Here is a 20,895-nt window from a genome sequence, read left to right as displayed (position 1 = left end):
GAGATGTGTTTTGTTTTTATTCTCGACATCAGCTCTATAGTTGCCCTATTTCATCTGACTACATTGGTTGTACATACACACACAAACAAAAAAAAAACGGGGAACATTAACAGTTGAGACGAATTGTACAAGCAAGAAGATCGCGAGAAGCGGGAACTCAGCGGCGCTGCTTTCAGTGGAGACCATCGCGTACGGTTCAGAGACACGAGTTTTGAGACCCCAAGGGAAATTCCTTGATTTATTTCTATCGGATAAAACCCGTGAACCTTCCTTTTTGTCAGATCCGGCATAACTGCTGAGAGTCAGAGAGAGAGAGAGAGAGAGAGAGAGAGAGAGAGAGGAGGGCAGAGAAAAATGAAAAGAGAAAATGAAGGAGGATCGGGGATGGAAAGAGAAAGATTGATGCGGGATTTGACGATATAAAAACAAAATAAGTCAGCTAACATAACGAAAGCCGAGCTAGATGATACGTTTTCTGACAGCAAAATAAAATAAAATAAGAAACAAAATAAACTGTCATATATATATATATATATGTGTATATATATATATATATATATATACACACACAAGACGGAATCCTCCAAAGAAGATTGGTATTCGCCTAAAATATTTCTTTAATGGAATTCCCTGCCGATTATCAGGGCCGAGAATTTTAGTTGGATTTTTAACCAGCCAGATAGAGAATGCACCTTCCCCTCTTTCAATCTACTCGTTAAATGCTTTCATAATCACTGCTAAACATGTACGATGTCTCGTCGGTTGAATATCAAGTCCGGCTTTCCAGGTCTCGGATAAGGGACAATTCCTAATTACATAGAGTTGACTATTGAAGCAAGTAAAAGTTTTCCGTGTAAAAGCAGGATGGTATTCTCAAGTAGAAAGTTTAGAAAAAGGAAAATAACATTTTAAAATTTGGACTTAGATAACATTTAAACTAACACATCAAACATTGTTCTGGCCAGTTAAATGTCATTTGTTATATTTATACCATGTTATTGGCAGTGTACCACCATACTTTACTACAGTTTCTTAAAAAAAAAAGATCTGGAATGCTTTTTCAATTATGACCGAATACCTAAAAACATTCAAGGAATAACTCGCGTTACTAAATATAGAAAGGATTGTCTCCCTTGCAACTAAAATTGTATTTCTTTATCCGTATACTGTGCAAACAAATAAAATTATACAAAAAATCCGTATAATGTGCAAACAAATAAAATTATACAAAAAATCGAACCAACTGCATTCTTAGTTATGCTAAAAAAGTACAACTACCATATATATATATTAATAATTAATAAATAATATTTAAATAAAATAAAAAAGTAAATGTCATAAAATGTGGGCGAAGAAAAATGTAAACAAAGGTCAAATAACTCCTTTCTTATAATAAAAACGCCCAGGGAGCGAAAAATAATTAATCGCTAATAAAAAAAATAAATAAAAATTCAACAATCTTTATATATATATATATATATATATATATATATATATATATATATATATATATATATGTGCTAGCAGAGGCGCCTGGCCTCGCCCGTTCGTAAAATGTGCTTAAATATAATATTTTCATTAATTATTATAACCGTGTCGATTCTCTATCGGTTGTTATATATTATATTGTACTCAATATATAGTAGTGATGTCAAAAATAATAAAAATTAAACAAAAAACATGATTTGAGTGCTATCAGTTAAAATCGAAACCGCAACAACAATGTATGAAGAATTCTTGGTAAAAAGTTTTATTACAAGATTCAAGTAAGTAAGCTCGGACGCCTGGACGGTCCACAGCATTTTATGATTATAATCATATATCCCCGTCTGGTACAAAATGAACTGAAGAGTTTTTATATATCTATTCATATATAATTTTATATACTAATATCGCAGGATAGTTCTAAAGAATTTTTTTTTTTTTTTTATTTTTATTTTTATTATTATTATTATTATTATTATTATTATTATAATAAAAAATGTAAAAACGACCTAAAAAAGACCTAAAACCTCGGCGACATTTCGCCCGTTTAGAGGGGGCTTTTTCAACACTAAAAATGTAAAATGCTCACTATATATATGAGAATTTTACATTTTCACTCTTGAAAAAGCCCGCACCAAACGGGCGAAACGTCGTCGAGTTTTTAGGTCTTTCCACCTCTGTTTTTATCATACTGTTTGATTTTTTTTATATTCTATTTAAATCATTATAATATTCTTAATGTGAAATAATTAGTGAAATAGTAACTGAATTATGTTTACATTTTGTTATTAGGGAAGTGATCTGTTCCACTGGAGAGCCGTGAAACGTTACATTCACGAAGGTTTATTGATATATTATGATAATAACAATAATAAACTATACATGTTTACGATATTCTACCTTAAATGTGTCGATGGAAACGTTGATATATACATATGCGTTTTCGTATTGCTTTGGCGAATATTTACATGCTAAATTATTGAGGTTTCGACCGTTTTATGTACGAGGCGTGTTTGGAGACTGACACCGGTTTGAATCGGAGAAGGCTAAAGCGAGCGAGCATGCGTACGCGGCAGAACGCATAAAAGGCCGTAAAACACAAGAGCTTCCAGCGGAAGGGACACAAGGAGAAGAGGAAAGAGTGCAAGTATTCTCCGTATCAGTCGACTTTCGTTCAATTATTTAATATTACAGTCCAGTGCGCATCTATAAGTGTTGATAGAATATGGCCAGTGCTGACCGCACAAAACGGATGAAATGATGGGAAATAATTCTTATTCTTTCTTTGTTCCTTCGATCTTGCCGGCGATAGAATCGGTTCGCTCAAAGAGAAATTCTTTACACGCCTAGAATAAACAACTTATTTTCTGAAGTTATGAGGTGTGTTTTCCCATCTCGCAGATTATATATATATATATATATATATATATATATATATATATATATATATATATATATATATATATATATATATATATATACACACTCCAGATTATTGCATTCAAGAACGATAACTAAGGAATTTAACAAGGTTATAAAGAGTGATCAATACAAGAAGAACAGAAGATATTTTTATTAAAATAAACAAATTTAAATGGTCGCAACACAATGTTCAGTGTCGCGACCATGTAAAGTTATATATCGATTAATTGGAATCGGAATTAAAAAAACATGGGAACTATTTGGGTTATCGGAATCAGTATCGGAAAAATGTATGCCGATTTTCCGATGCTTACAACGATTTCTTTTATTGCTTTTATTTTTTCGTTTTTGTTTAAAATTTATCTTTTCACGGCCCGTATTAACGAGGAAATGATAAATATTTATTACTTTTAACGCAGTAGTAAAACTAAAATCACATCCATACTTGCAGTATCTTTTGCGAAAATATATGCACAGTTTACATGTGTTTTTACGGTAATCCGATCTCCAACACATAAAAACAACTATATTTAGAAATAGAAAAAGAATCGGAATTGGTAATTGTATCAGAATCGAGAAAAAAAATATTCGAATCGTCTTTAACGGCTAAAACGTCTAGTATATGTATTATACGTTTTTCACCGTTAAAAACGGGACAAAGTTATAGGCCATTGAATTAGAATCACCGCCTTATGGCAGATTGATGATTAATATAGCAAAATTTGTGCTCATTTTTGCATTAAATGCTAATCAATATTAATTCTTAATTGTGCATCGAACGGATACTATAATACTTAGTCTGCTGTACATTATTATACCAAATATCAATACAAAATTTCAGCCAGATTGACCAGTAGTTTCAGAGAAAACTTCTAAAGCCATTGTGGTACTGTATTGTCTAAACCCTATTAATCCCTAACTGCGCACAAAATAGAAGACATAATACTGAGTTCACTGCACCTCATAACAAAGGTCCATACGAAATTTCAGTCAGATCGGTCCAGTAGTTTCAGAGAAAAAGTAAAATAGACAAAGAGGAATATAATTTTATATATATATATTATATATATATATATATATATATATATATATATATTGGACGAAATAAACAAATCGTAAGATGAATATCATCTTGGAATTTAGAATAACTGTTTTGTCATCTATTTGTATTGCTCCGTAGTTAAATTTTACAGATATCGAGCTTCATAAATGATAGGATTTGTAGAAATGAAGTGTGAAATTTTAAAAGCATATTTTCCCATAAACGCGCACGCGCGTGTGTGTGCGGAAAGTTATTGGGAGAGAACATAAGTAAAATGCTTGATTTAGAAACTTCAAAAATAATAGCGTAATATTTATTTATGCATTACAAAAATCAGAACAAAATCAGTATCGTTAGTTTGCAATCCAAACAAAGTCGATTAGGTATCCCCTACTTGTTCGGGCAACAAATAATGTTTATCATTCGACGGACAACCTATCCCACTAAACATTATCCTCAAGTTACTTTTTGCCGTGATAATTGGTAACTCATTCGTAAAAAACATTAACTTTGATCTTTGTATCAGTAGGCATAAGTATCCAATGTCTTTCTAGAAGGATTTTAACTAGAAAAATATCTGGGAAATCAATTCCAATAATAGGATCATTTGATTCATGCGGCATGAATGCATAATCATATATATTAGTTGATCAATATAATCTCGATCTATTGCGTGCTCCACCTTCGCCAAAGAAGACTACCGGGAATGTGTGCTTGAAATATCACGCCGTAGCATACCTTCTCTTTTTATTGTATTTGGCCTTTGACCTTGTGATGCATGCTCAGTAAATACACTAAAATCGACATAAATAACCTACGCGCTCGACTCTCAAAATGGCGATCTTTCCTTATCTGTGTTCATCCCTTGTTTCTTCTGATCTGCCTTTGTGTTTGTGCATGTTGAAATAGCCACGGCATGACCACTTTCTGAAGTAGATTAATATTTAAGTTTTTTCTGCATAAAAATATCGTACACAATACGAGATGAAAATGTGGTCTAGTTTGCTTTTCCCTCGCTCGATTGCGCATCCTGCGCTTTTTTTTCCGATGAAGGTGGGGTCGCCGGGGCAGGACAGGACATTAGAAAACAGAGAAATGTGCGGCGAGGAAATAAAATAATCATAAACAGTGCGCGCATAATGAAATAACGTTTTCAATAAACCATATGTTATCTCTGGTTTGAACGAAACAAAAGAGGCCCCTTTTTCCATCATCGCTGCTATCCTCTCTATCTCCTCTACCTCGCCCTTTCCACACACACTCATACGCACACCCTTTCTCTCTCCCCCTCTTAAAAGAAAGCTGATATTCCTGAAACTGCAAGGGGGGAGCACAACTAAAAGCTAAAAAAGATAAGAGTTGAGGATATTCACGATAAAAATAAAATGAAAGAAAATTATTGTGCAGAAATAGACGAGGTGGCAGTGGGAGGAGATATGTTTACTAGAGTGGCTCCAATATGGAGTTATTAAGGCTTTACTACAATTCTTTGTCCGCGTACCACAGATGGACAAAACGAAAGTCTATTTAGTCCGGATCAGTTTACTTTTGCTGTCCATGAAGAGAATGACGCCTCGGTACGCGTATATTGCGATGGTCGGAGTATGGAGAAGAAAAACACTTTTATGCTGGACGGGCGGACATCTATATCTGTACAGACTTTAGAGTAAAAAACAATAGTCGTGGACAATTGCAAGCAGCGCCACCTGGTTGCATTGAGGACCAAGCAAAGGCAAAGCAGAAAATAAAGGCGAGACAACTTGTGAAGAGATAAACAAAGAGAAAAAAGTATGAGAAATGAAAGAGTGTGGAGGGAAATTGTTTATTAAAAAAATGAAGATAATGAAACAAAGAGAAAGGGAGTAAGAAAATAAGGGAAAAACAGAGAATAAAAAGGGAAAGAAGAAAGAATAGGAGAGAGTGAGAGGGAAAGTAAGAGAATGAGAGGTAAGCAAAGAGAGTAAGGAGAGAGAGAGGGAGAGTGGGGAGAGAGAGAGGGAGAGTGGGGAGAAAGAGAGTGGGGAGAAAGAGAGTGGGGAGAAAGAGAGAGAGAGTGGGGAGAAAGAGAGAGTGGGGAGAAAGAGAGAGTGGGGAGAAAGAGAGAAAGAGTGGGGAGAAAGAGAGAAAGAGTGGGGAGAAAGAGAGAAAGAGTGGGGAGAAAGAGGGAGTGGGGAGAAAGATAGAAAGAGTGGGGAGAAAGAGAGAGAGAGAGTGGGGAGAGAGAGTAGGGAGAGAGAGAGTAGGGAGAGAGAGAGTAGGGAGAAAGAGAGTAGGGAGAAAGAGAGTAGGGAGAAAGAGAGTAGGGAGAAAGAGAGTAGGGAGAAAGAGAGTAGGGAGAAAGAGAATGGGGAGAAAGAGAGAGAGAGTGGGGAGAAAGAGAGAGAGAGTGAGGAGAAAGAGAGAGAGAGTGAGGAGAAAGAGAGAGAGAGTGAGGAGAAAGAGAGAGAGAGTGGGGAGAAAGAGAGAGAGTGTGTGTGGGAAGAGAGAGAGTGTGTGTGGGAAGAGAGAGAGTGTGTGTGGGAAGAGAGAGAAAGTGGGGAGAGAGAGAAAGTGGGGAGAGAGAGAAAGTGGGGAGAGAGAGAGTGGGGAGAGAGAGAGAGTGGGGAGAGAGAGTGGGGAGAGAGAGAAAGTGGGGAGAGAGAGAGTGGGGAGAGAGACAGAGTGGGGGGAGAGAGAGAGTGGAAAAAGAAAAGGAGTGAGGAGAAGGAGAGTGGGGAGGAGGAGGAGGAGAGTGTGGGTGAGGAGGAGGAGGAGAGTGGGCATGAGGAGGAGGAGAGTGGGCATGAGGAGGAGGAGAGTGGGCATGAGGAGAAGGAGAGTGTGCGTGAGGAGGAGGAGAGTGTGCGTGAGGAGGAGGAGAGTGTGCGTGAGGAGGAGGAGAGTGCAGGTGAGGAGAAGGAGAAAGAAAGAGAAAAAGAGGGTGAGTAAGGAGATAGAAATTACAAAGAACTAAGAGAAAAATTAGTGGAAATTAAAAAGAAGAAAGAGAGAGAGAGAGAGCTAGAGAAAAAGAGAAGGTAAACGTACAAGGAAAAAAACGAAAGAGAAAGAAAGACAAATAGACACATGAAGAAGACAGCTGGAGATCGTTATGACAAGATTGCATCATCATCTTTAACTATCTCCTCATCATCCTCTTTATCGTCTTCGTCACCTTACACTGCTCTGATTAAATACTAAAAATCTCTTTTATTAAAAACAACTCTCCTGGGTGCATTCATGGTTAGGTAAACTTCATTTTCCTGTTTTGTAATCCAACAAGAAACATTATCGTTGCGTTCGGCCAATAACAAGGTAAATTTCGTTTCATCCTTGAGAAGAGTCTAACTGCATTTATTCACGTTAAGTCTTACACCACTTTGACTTGGGTGCTTCGTTATAGAAAGACAGCGTGCCGACGACGACGACGAGCGGCCGAGCATTGATCATGCAACTTCGACCCGATAATGTTATTTTAACACCGCCCCAGGGAGCGCGCCACCTTCCCCCACTTATTAAGACTCTTCCCCTTTTCCACCTAGGAAAAGACAGATTTACCCCCGGCGGATTTTTCGGATTAAGTGCTCCCAATAAGTCGCTTGCGTCTTCCTAAATTGGCCCGACCATCGACACTTAAGCTCTTTGGGAACTCAATTGATAACGCACTCATCCTAACAGTCTGAGAGGGAAGCGATAAAAAGAAGAGTTGCGGAAGAAGCGGTGGGAGTTAGCAATTGAAGAACGAAAATAAACAAACGGAGCAGAAATAAGACAGGAGACCCATCTCCCTCTTAACTCATTAACTAACTCTTACCCTCTCTATTAAGCGTGTTTCTAATATTATTATGGTTCCTTATGATGATGATAATGATGTCGCTTATAATAATAACAACAGATGCCCTCCCCTCCCCTAAATGCAGTGTCGGCATCGACTGGCACCACACAGAGTAGCCAAGAAGGGTCAAAGAGAATGGAAACACCGAGGAGAGACAGCATTAACCAGACCTCGACTGAATGAGAGCAAAGAGAACTGGAACCTTGGTAAGGTCTGTTGCCTTCCAAATTCCAGTGACGAGCAATGCTCGTTGCAAGGGAGAAGTCACAGCAATCGGCTGTTGCGATAACGCAGTTATTACAAAAGTTATCAAAAGAGGCGAAGAGTACTGGTAACGGGGTTTATACAGATTTTCGATATCCATTTTCAAGGAGTTTTCAAGGCCTTCTTTGGACAACATCCAAGTTTTCAAAACAAGATTTGCTGTATAGACAATGATATAATAAAACAAAAAACGTAGTAATTGACAATAGGAAGTCACTTTCATTCATCGCTATTTCATGAAGTAGTTTTAAAGGTCACAACGTGCAATAAAACTGGCCAATTATTTACAACTTAAGCTCACGACTACACTCCTGTTTAGTTTGAATCAGTTTCAATTCATATTCCCTGACTCACTTATATTTGGCCAACCAAACGCGATCAAATATTATTGTGTTCTCCATTGTAGATTACTCTACACAGATTTAGTTTTACTTTTGAACTGTGAATTTCACTTCGGCTTCACCCATAAAATATATGGATAATATCGGGTAATTTCGTGGTAAAGGGACGTAACTCTTATATCGACAATACCGGAAATGATAATACCATGTGATTTCAGAAGAATGTATTTATTTCGATTTTATTTCTAATATTCTGAAAATATTTTTTTAGTATTTTAATTAATATTTAAAAATATTTTTATAGTAATTATTTAAATTTTATTTTTCATATTCTCAGACAAATTTGGACTGGATTTAAAGAATACGATCTTCAAGACATTTTTCATATTTTCATTTTCTTTAGAATTCAGGGTAATTATATATATATAAGAAGAAGAAGAAGAAGAAGAAAGAAAAAGAAAGAAGAAAAAGAAGAAAACGAGCACTAAGAACAGTTTCGAACTTTTTTAAAAGAATAGGAGAAATGAAAATCAAAAGGAAAGATGGACACCATTCAATGCATAGCAATGAAAACAGTCGAAATATTAAGAAAATTCATCTACCCCAAAAACCTACTCACATAATCAACTAACACCAACAAGCCCAGGTAAGTTGAAATACAAATAGAAGAAACTATGAAAGGAACATTTGATGAGACCAAGAGAACTGAAACTACCAAAACCCAGCATCAAGCACATAATTCTCTTATACACATTCATCGGTTAATCGGCTTCCAAGTTCACACTTACTTCGTTTTAGCTAGTACATAAAAATCTGGAATTCTTCATCATTTGAGGGTAAAAGGATCAATATTTCTTTTTCTGAATTTTAGATATTCACCCGGGGCAACGCTGATCATGAAAATACAAACTTTGTAGATGTGTTTTCTATTTTAGTTTTAACTGGACATATAAACACACATAAGTACCGGGAAACAATCCCTGAAAGACTAAGCTTTAATGAAATACAGATTGTAAGCATAAGGGAACAACATCTATTCTAAAATGAGCCCTTGAATATAAATTCCAATCATAATGAAATCAAGGGAGTTAACCCCTCTCGGAGTTAACTCCCTTGATTTCTTAGAAATTTATCAAGTAAAATAATTAAAAAGAAACCAAAAAAACAAAAAAACAAAAACAGAAATAACTTGAATGCCTTACTAGAGAGGAGAGAATTTTAATGCCTATTAGATACTATCCTCGAATGTCTAAGGTCTCTCTGTACATGAGTTTTTCAGAACAATCTTACATGAGGATACTTTTTCATACAAGTTAATCCTGACTAAATATTTAAAATTACATGGTATTCGCGGCTCAAATAAGATCTCCTTGGTATGGTTAACCAGCATAAGGAATAGTACACCTTCTCCAAGTGAGGTTACCTCAAGTAACAGCATGAAGCTGGATACTCGATTAGACATGAGGAATTAGTGTCCTTGAATCCAGGAACACCAAGAGACCACAGGAAATGAATGCTCGAATATATTTTAATGATCAATTGACGAGCAAAAACAATTACGTTCCCAACTTATTAACCATCTCAGTGTTTGAGAGGTAAAGGAGAACTTTACTGAAATATTCAAATATCTGTTTCTCATATAGAGATCAAGTGTAAGTCCCCGGATGGAAGCCTTTTTATATCTGAGAACTTTAACTACAATGAAATAAAACCAAAACATTTATATGATAGATTCGGGTGGCGGGGGAGGGGGTGCATGAAATAATGTAACGCGACCTGGGCAAGAATAGCCTGAATATGCCCACCCGACTCCGGGCCTCAGAACACATACAGTATTACCAAATTGTCACCCATTTAAGTAGTGACCAGACCCAAATTCGCTTGTAGGGTTAGGAGACTCATCCACCCATCATTATACTCATAATGATAGATTAAATAATTTTAGCACCTTTCTTCTGATTTACTATGAATTAATACCGCAGTACCGTTAACACGTGTCACTGCTTCCAGGTTATAAATCAATCGATCGGGAAATCCTATTTATTAGAAAGGAGGATTGGTAATAACATACTACGAACATAAAATTAATAGTATATAGATACGCTAATTTATATGTTCGTAGTAGCTTATCAACTTCTATCCTCCGTTTTAATAAATAGGATCTCCCGATCACCGAGGACGCAATGTAAAAAAATAAAAAAAAAATAAAAATGATGTCGCTTTTGCGCCATATGTGAAACTAAAATATAACTTTCATTGTCTTCTAGCTAAGATCCAAGAGTAGTATCTGTTCTGTCTAAATCATGGGGGTTTCGTTAGCGCCGGGCGTCCATAAAATGGAAATATATCACAGATTCCCGTGAGGATATTAAAGATAAAGTGTAATAACCAGACACATTCTGACACTATATGAACCAGATTACTTAGGTAAATACTTTTACACTTTACAAAATGGCCACAATAATTTCGCGGGGTCTCTATTCATGCTAAAAGTTCAAAATGACCAACAGCAATATATTACATAGGAAAGATGGCGCTGTGGAATTTCCACGTGACTTACTAGTAGTACCAATTGTTTTTGTTTACTTCATAGTAACTTCTTTATTTTTATTACTAAAAAATAAACAAAAGAAATAGCATGTGTCTGTATTTGTTAGGTTTTTGCATCTTTAATAAATATAGAGGCACTGTTCGACTTACCGTTCAGCAAACTCTCACCCTGATCTGTTCTTCCACTGCCTATAAACATTGCAGTTAGGTTGCATCAAATATGTTTACGAAGGTTGAAATGCCGTAAAGAGTAGGAGAATTTGACAGCGAAATGTGTAGCGTGTGTAGGGAGGCAATCTTTATCGAAAACAAAGGGCACGGGATACAAAATAAAACGCAAAAAGGGCAACGAGAAAAAAGGGACACTCTTGCTTTTTTTTTCTCTTTCTCTTCATCTTGTAAGGGCGGAGATGCAGAAGGAGTTTCGACTGTTGTGAGACGACATGGCCGATTAAGTGAGCTGAGGTTATCACGCACCAGTCAAGAAGGCCTGTCGAAGCACACGGCTTGTGTCGCTGCAATCTCTAATGAAGTCCAGTGGTGCTGATCCTATCTTCGCCAGCGAAACTGATTGCTTCTTTCACCTTGGCTTTGATAGGCTTCCCTCTCTTTACTCCTTCCGACACCCAAAACGAACGCCATCTTTGCTTTTTTTTTCATTGTAGTTTTTCTTTGCTTTACATTTTTTTTGTACTCTTGCTCAAACAGCCGCTCCCCCCTCTCAGTTTACGTATTTTTATATTTCATTTGTATTTTTTAAATCATTTTTATTTATTTCTTTACACACTTCTATTATATTTTTTTTTCGCATTTCGAAGTCAAACCCACCGTTTCCTTTCTTTCTCTCACACACCAAAATGCAACATTTTATTTATTTATTAGACTTTTTCACTTCCAATATTTCTTCTCCTAATGTATTTCAATGATAAAAAAATCCGAAGCAGATGAATGTTGGGAAAAAATTGAAACGGAGAAAACAAGAAAAAGGAAGTAAAGTAAATATTAAAAAAAGAAAAAAAAAAGAACAAGAGAAAATCCTGGAAGCCAAAGGCATGGAAGTTTGGTTGGAACTAGCTTTACCAACCATCAGCGATGATGATGATGATCACTATCATTATCATCATTGTGAATAGAAACAATATTATCATCAGGAACAGCAGAAAGAATTGCGATATCAATATATTCTTCTAAGCAATGATGGTTTTAAGGCTGTGCAAGAAATTGGCATCCGTTTGGAAGTATAGAAGCAAAAGAATAGCTTAAAAAAAGAAACGTTTTGAGAGACAGAAAAGAACTCAATGACTTGGGAGAGAGAGAAAAAGATTGAGAGTGATGGAAAGAGAAAAATATATAAAATTGATGTGGAAAAACAAACATATATATAAGTGAAAGTTCTTATATATATATATATATATATATATATATATATATATATATATATATATATATATAAGGGAAATGGTACTGGATCACCACTGATGGGGAGCTATGATTTACTATACTATTTGGCTTTTCAATGCTCACAAATTGTTTCATTGTAAACAACAGATGATTTCTGAAAACTTAGGACAATCGTGAGTTCGTGAAAACAAGTTGATTCAGCGATTGCAAGAAATTAAATGACTTGCTGACAAAATAATTTTCTAACACAGAACGAAAAGTTACATAAAAAAAACGTTTATATGGTTTTCCAAATTGGAAAAGCTTCCAATATATATATAGTCTTGGAAGTTTTTAACCTTTAAAACTCTATAAAGAAACTTATTTCATTTTTATATTTTTATCATTCGTTGATTTTAGTCGGAAAGTCGTTTAACAGTATATCAAATTACCACCTCCCTTAATCACAAGAAGAAAAATGTTCCAGTATTGGATCTAGTTACCTGCTCATGATTAATTTGGCTAACATATATCTGTTATAAAAAAATGTCTTCTTTACCTGTGAGATTCGCCCTTTTCTCACAATTCAAAATGGATATATTTTTTAATTTACTATTGTTGTATTTATAAGAGTTAGGATTATACTACTTATCACCTCTTACTATTATTAGCACTTTATATATTTACATTTATCAATATATATATATATATATATATATATATATATATATATATATACACATTATTGTTATAATACATTTTATACATTACTAATATAGTTTTGGAATTTCTTTATCAATATATCCTGGTTAATTTTATACGATTCAAAAGCATCAGAATAACGAAGAAATGTTTAATTTAACTATTTAAATATTTTAGTTTTATCACCGCCTTGTTTAATTATCTGTATTACTAAGCTAGAAACTGATAATTATATAATAATTGCTTCGTTCTAGTTTCCGAGATGTAAACCACCTGAAACTTCGGTGAATATCAAAAGAAGTGCTCAGCGATAAGCAAAGCGTAATTATATATTTATTTATACAATCATTGGCTACATATATGCATACATGTTTCTGCTCTAACACTTTTAGAGGAGCAGCGCCTTCAGGTTAGATTTTTTTTTTAACTATGAAACCAGATTTTTAAAATTAAATAAAATTGACCCTTGAACGCTACTTTTCTAAACGAGTTTCCAAGAAGTGTGTATGCATATCAGTAGCTAATAATGAATATACTATATATAAAGAGAGTAAAATGTTAAGAAAAAGAAATTGATAAAGTTTTCGGAAACCTAGAGGTGGTATTGATAGAAAATGTATTTCTACAAAGAATTGAAGAAGACACACACAAAAAAAGAGAGAAGCATAAGAAAGAAAGACGAGAGATTTATACACTGTCCTCTTGATCAAGGTGTCGCATTTCGCGCGCAAATATCTATGAGAAATCGTCCAAAAGAATACATAAAAATACATTGGATTTCTTTTCTTTTTGCATTCCATTCTTCTGTCCAGTTTTACATTCTTCTTTGCTGAAAAGTTTATCTATTCCTGAAGAAATAGGATCGAAATCTCTGAACCCTTCCATATAAAGCGCCATCAAAATTCATTAATGTATCTACATAAAATGTTATCAGGAGATCAATTTTATGTATCAATTGTCAGTATTTAATTCATGAGTGTTCAATACTGGAGTAGTATAGAGTAGGGCTAGGTAGTAATTTATGAAAAATTATGGCAATTAAGCTACATGGAATCTTCACAATTCGGTCTAACCTGACGATTCCTTACGGATATGAAATTAGAAAGAGTATGTGTAGCATATTTGCCATATATTTTCATAATTTACTGGAGAAATAATGGTATTATATATTTTCATAATTTACTGGAGAAATAATGGTATTATATATTTTCATAATTTACTGGAAAACTTATGCTAACACCTTGTGAATGTTGCATCCATTGATAAGCGTTTTAAATTTATAAACAATTAAAAATTATCAAAATGTTGGTTACATGTTTTCAGCAAGATACGAGTATTTCCGGCGTGATCTCAAGAGTGTCTACAGTGCTCTCGAGAGAAAAAATATTTGTTGCGCAAGACCTGTTCTTCCACCTTTTTTTAACGCTTGTCATATCAAGAAAGTTCAGTTGCAATATGTTCTGAGTAATAAAGAATATGGTGCTTATTTAGAATTACATTAATTTTGAATTTGATTATAAAAAATACAGAAAAAAAATTCATGGTTGATGTACTCGTAACGGGACGAATATGTTATAGCCCTTAGGCTACACTGGCTGTTAATTTTTGAACACCTTGTTTTTCCTATTACAAACAATTGCAACAATGTGGTCTTCAAGGACTCTGGAATTCTTCTTTGCTCTTACTGCATTAATTAATGAATGAAATCCATGCTTGAAACCCATGTTTGAATGTTTGTGCTGTTTTTTTTTTTTTATAAAAAAAATATTTTTCAAAGACCCTAGACTTGATTTTATGTGATGTGAAAAAATCCACACCCATCGTAGGCAATGTGTGTAAAAATACCACCATAGCACAAGGGTTAAAAATTACGTAAATTAATCAAGTAGCGTTTTCAATTAACACAGACACACAGGAAAAGTTCATTTTATATACGTATATACATTAAAAAAAACAACAACAAAATTTCGTCGTATATCCTTAATGCAAGAATTTATTTTACTTAATTTCCATTAAAACAGAGCAAAAACGCCGTAAATCCTTTTTAAAAACCGGTAAAATTTAATTCTTAGATTAAAAGATTAAAAAATTCGGTTTCTGAATTCTTCAACTTATGACATCGTAAACGAAACCGTATTAAATTGTTTTGATTCTTTGTTTCCGATAGTTTATGCATTTGGTCTCGCTTTTATATCTACCTGGTCGGAAACTTCGCTATCACCGACCGAACTCAAGTAATATAAAAGTACCAATTGTTTTTGTGAATTTATTTAAGTTTGAAATAGTAAATTATATTTTTTTAATACGACCAATATAAAAGAGCTATAAATGCTTCAGTGTCGTTTCATTTAGTGTTATTGATGGAATAAATAAATCTTAGCGATAAGGCGCTATTAAAATGGTGCCGTGGTAAGAAATGGCGATCAACGTGAATAAAATCTTTATCTTAACGGTTAAGTGAATGCCAAAATGTCACCTTTGTAGCAAGACTGTGATCAGCGCCGCTGAAAGGGAAATTAATGGTTCAACTGCTTCATGTGGAATCGAATTAACATTCATCTCATTATAGAAAGACAATGGCGCAAGCGATTTCTGTAGACTTTACAGATATTTGGCGAACGGATATAGCGTAGAATCATTCCCTGCTACACAAATGCACGCCCAATTTTATTGCAATTTAATTTAAATAATATATATTAATTTACGGATTATCTTTTAAAGAACTACATTTTCAGATTTATTAATTTTTACTTTTTGTTTTACGTTTTTTACTTTCTTTTCTATTGTATTTAACTGGTTGATAGGGAGAGAAGTTAAAAAAAGAGAGGAGGGGAAGAAAATGATGGGGGACGATAAAACTAAAACGAGAGAAAAAAAAGGAAAGATGGGAGAGAAAAAGAAATAGGGGAAAAGAGGTGTAATAAAAGGGGAAAAAGGGAGAGATAGAGAAAAGAGGAGAAACAGAATAACGGAGAGTGGAGAAGAAAAAGACAGAGAGGGAGGGGGAAGAAAAAGACAGAGAGGGAGGGGGAAGAAAAAGACAGAGAGGGAGGGGGAAGAAAAAGACAGAGAGGGAGGGGGAAGAAAAAGACAGAGAGGGAGGGGGAAGAAAAAGACAGAGAGGGAGGGGGAAGAAAAAGACAGAGAGGGAGAGGGAAGAAAAAGAGGAAGAGGAAAAGTGAGAGGGAGAGGGAAAGAGAAAGATGGAAAAGGGGAAAGCAACCAAGAGAAAATTAGAGAGAAAGTTGAAGGATTATATTTAAAATTGAGAATGAAGAGAGAGTAAAAAAGAGTGACCGAACCGATAGTGATAGATAGTGTATACAATAGGAGCTGGGACTTAAACGTAAAAAATGAGATAAGTTTAGAAATTACCAATTACGGCTAATTAATGTATCTTTCAAAAAAAAAATAAAAAAAAAACTCAGTCGCAAAATTGAGCAATATTTCATCGTGTAAACCAAGTGATTTAAATATATTCTAAAAGGGCCTACGGAAACAAACTTTGATTAACGAAACTTTCGTAAAATAATAAGAAAAAACTACCATGAATTAAATTCGCGATATGTCTTAACATATATTTAAACTTGTGAAGTACAGTTATGGAAGCAGGAAACATGGAGGGAATTCCAAAGTCTAACAGTCCGAGGGAAAAATATTAGGAGAAGGCTTTGCGACATCTGGAGAATTCAACAGTAAAACGTAAGATTTTTGCTGCTTGTCGGAAGTTACGTCCTTGATTAATAACAAAATGAAATCATAAGTTACGTCCTTGATTAATAACAAAATGAAATCATAAGTTGCGTCCTTGATTAATAACAAAATGAAATCATAAGTTACGTCCTTGATTAATAACAAAATGAAATCATACGTATTTAAATTTAATAAGCCCACAATTAGCATTAATCAGTTTGTTTAAAAATTAGTCTACAATTAGCATGCATGAAATGTATCTACCGTAATTTATTTTATGCTAGCAGGCCGCCCGGGGTTGCCCGGTTGTAAAATAAGTATAAATATATTTTAATTAATACAAATTTTTAACGATTATAAACGGAGATAACGTACGAATTAAACGCAACTTTAAAATCCGTTAAAAATGAAATAAAAAACGGAAAGAAACCGAGACATATGCATGCGAATATTACGTTTTTCGAAACAGTTAACTTCTTGTAGTATAAAATTTATTCGAGCTGAGATAGAAACCAAAACGTAAAGACAATGAGTTAAGTGCGATAACCATTAGATCAGCTTGCCACGATCTTTAAAAAAGTGTTTTCAAACCTACTTATTTTTAACGTTAGGAAGATGTCATGTTTTACGACCGCGTATGCGTAGTCGTGAAACAGTTGACAAATAGATGAAAATTCGATGACCTCCCCCACGTTCCAATTTTTAAATGTTGACTTCTTAGCAAACCTATTTTTCAGAATCAAAACCGATAAAAAAAACTTCTACATGCCTGAATACTCTTTATAAAAAATTTCAAGTCTATAGATAAAAAATTCGTTGAGTGTATAGGTTGAGCAATATTTCATCGTGTAAACCAAGTGATTTAAATATATTCTAAAAGAGCCTACATTCTCACTTTTATGGATATATAGATTTACACATACACTTATACATACATGACACGTATTATGGTTAAAACATAAGCATCTGTACACATGTCTGCATTAGAGTGCATAAAACTGCAAACATTATCGAACAGTAAGATGTTCTTGGGGTCTAACCTGAGTAAAAAGAAGACGAAAAGCTAAAAAGAATAAAAAAGTGTGTTCGGGGTTAGATGTCGGAGGTCGACGCATGATGGGAGGGGGAGTCTGGCCGAGGTTGGGAGAGAAGTGTGGTGTTGGTTATGGTTGTGGTGGTGGCTATAATGCTCCGATTGTGCGCCTTGGTGTTCGACGGCGTGTCCATCTTAGCCCGGCCTGCGCCAGTAATTACAAACGGACCACTAAGCCAAGATTGTAGAGATTAGTGACCTTCTATCTGAGATATGCTTGTGGCAACAACTCTCTCTCTCTCTCTCTCTCTCTCCCTCTCTGCCGCCCTGTTATACAGAGGGGACTAATCGAAACTGTACTTTATATTTCAGACTTGGCGGCACGGACTCAATATTTTCTGCTCTTTCCGACGCCAATGTTATCCCCGTGTTCGGTCCGACGCCGACAGACAAGTCTCTTACCTCACTACGCCCCCCCCCCTATCACCGTAGTGGCGTCTTATTTTCTTCGTCACCACCAACACACGTATCTCGTTGTCTTTGTCCGCCAAAGTCTTCTGAAGACCCGGAATCCATGAAAAGCATTTCGTAGCATTCTTTTAATAACCAAAATTTATCCGATGGCGATATAATATTTTATCCAACCTTTGACTATCGTTTACGTTTCATTGCGGAATAAGTACCTTCACCGGAGGTTACTAGCCCTGTGCGGTTCATTTTGATTCGTTTTGCTTCGGAGAAGAGACTGGGGAAAAAGAGAGAAGAACGCTTGCAGAAAGACAGGGCGTATAAGCACGGCGAAGTGACCTTATAATTATGCCAAACCAAACTTATGACTATTTAAATGACTCGAGCCGAAAACTTCGTCTTTTTGTGATCTGTTGCCAAGATGTCATTCTGTATTAAATTTAAAATTCAGAGATTTAAATGTTGAATACGCAAAATAAGAGCACTATAACGAATGCCAACGTATACAGACGTAATTAATGAAGTTCAAGTTTACTCTTTGCTATCCAAAATTAAAAGTCTTAAAATGGTTTCCGTGGATGTTTATCTGCGCATAGACTCGCTTAAATTAATAAAACAAATAGAAACACGAAGACAACCAGGTAAATTTCTCTGAATTTATAAAAAAGGGCCTTTGTGAATGCATAAAATGCCAGATTTTCGTATATAAATAAAACAGTAAATGTAGGTATGTGTGCAAATATTTAACCGATAAACTCTTAAACTACTGATCACATAACACTTAAATTAACAAAAAACTAGTAATTATGCACCAAGAATTCAAGAATTGTTTATAACGAGTGACATCGCTGCTTGGGCGAATGAATAACGCGTACAGATATATATTGGCCAGCTGAAATGCAAAATGTTCATTTAAAAACTTTTTTTTTAATTCAATTTTCACCCCAAACAAGGCACAGTGCCACTTTGAAGTGGAGGGCTTTTATCGGGGACATAATTTGCGGGGGCATTATGAAGGGAGATGAGTAGAAAGATGTTTGTTCACATTACACTTGAACTTCCGCATATCAGTACAGTTGGGAAAGCAGTATCCCGGAAGGGAGTTCCAAAGACTTGCAGTTCTGGGGAATAAACTATTGGAGTAAAAGGCTTTCTTACACATAGGATTCTCTACTGTAAAGGAGTGGGACTTAGTTGCTTGTCGGGTTTATCGGGAGTAGTCACGTCTAGGAGGTACAAGTGCTTGCAGTTCGTCAGAGCATCCGAAATATTTTTATTACTTTTGCAAAATTATATTTAAATAAAAGTTGATTATAATGAAGATAAAATAGGACTTGTAATTTTCAATTTATTTGCTAATCAGCAAAATTTATCGCCAGCCTCTGAATATCATTTTGCTTAATACTTTCCTCTGATGATAAAAGCCATTCTTTGAAACTCCATGAAATGAGAAAAATTTTAAGTTTTCAACTTGCATTTCTTGCTAAATAATAAATTTGTTGCAAATTCTAATTGCAGAGTTTATATTTAATTTCTTAATTTCGTATTATTTGGATTCTACTGTTCTCATCTTGAGTGTCATTTTCGCAAAATTTCAATCGATGTAACCTCCAGGCATGATTATAGATAGAGGTCTTAAGTCATTCACAACTGTATTTTTCGGTTGCCCACACTGAGAAATATTGTGAAAATCACATTCAAGATGAGAAAAGTAAACCGAAGAATCCAAATAATACGAATAACCCATCGTAGTCTAAAAAATGTTATATATATATATATATATATATATATATATATATATATATATATATATATATATATATATATATATATGTGTGTGTGTTATGGACAAGAAATCGGAAATATCGGAACTTTGAGGTTATCAAAATCGATATAAAAAATGCCTGTTTTTCGATGCCAAAAACAATTCTTTTGACTTTTTATTTGATTTTGTTTGAAGCAAAACATGCTACTACTTATATTAATGATGAAATAACTATTTATTGATTTTAAACTAGCAGTAAAACTAAAATTAATAGATCATCTATCACAATTGCAATTTTACATTTCAGAAAAATACCTGCATATTCAACGTATGTTTTTACAATAACAACTCTATAGTTAAATATTTAGACATTTATTAAGAATCAGAATTGAAATCGGAACTTTTATCGGAATCGGGAATGCAGTACAGAATAAGTAACCGTATCAGAATCGGAGGTAACATTGGAATAATATATATAACAGAGAGATGGATACTCTACTCTTGTCCTGCAATTGAGCACTCGAGTTAAAAAATTTTTTTATTGATGTTAGTTATTACGAATAACTACCTAAATGAATAAATGCAAAAGTTGGGTCCAGTTCCCACACTAACGGTAAAGTCAAAACGTCCGATTAAATTTAATTCAATGATACACAATGGATGCGCCACATTATTCACTCCTTGTGTTCATGTGACGTTAGTCGCAAGCTGAACTAATTTGCATATTAGATTTGAAAGGGGACATTTTATAAATTATCTATTCCTTATCTATACAATGTTTCATTTATAGCAATATAGCATTATAAAGAGATGTATTATGCATAGATATTTTTATTCATGGAAATTAAGCCACCCATAATATTATAAAGACATTACGTACACATTTTTCAGTATTTATTCAAACAGTGCTCAATACGTGAGCAGAGCTCGGTCGTA

At 34.6% G+C, this 20,895-nt stretch overlaps 1 protein-coding gene across 25 annotated transcripts in view; it reads right to left on the bottom strand.

Moving 5' to 3' along the window:
• Positions 1 to 20,895, bottom strand: part of LOC145283523 (transcription factor collier-like) — a 581,603-nt gene that overhangs the window by 328,485 nt on the left and 232,223 nt on the right. The window lies entirely within an intron of this gene.

The sequence above is a fragment of the Euprymna scolopes genome, chromosome 8 (assembly GCF_053919585.1).
Source record: "Euprymna scolopes isolate OS-2025 chromosome 8, ASM5391958v1, whole genome shotgun sequence".
NCBI classification, from domain to species: Eukaryota; Metazoa; Mollusca; class Cephalopoda; order Sepiida; family Sepiolidae; genus Euprymna; species Euprymna scolopes.
The sequence above is the reverse complement of the archived record's forward strand: the minus strand, read 5'-3'. Positions and strand labels throughout refer to the sequence as shown.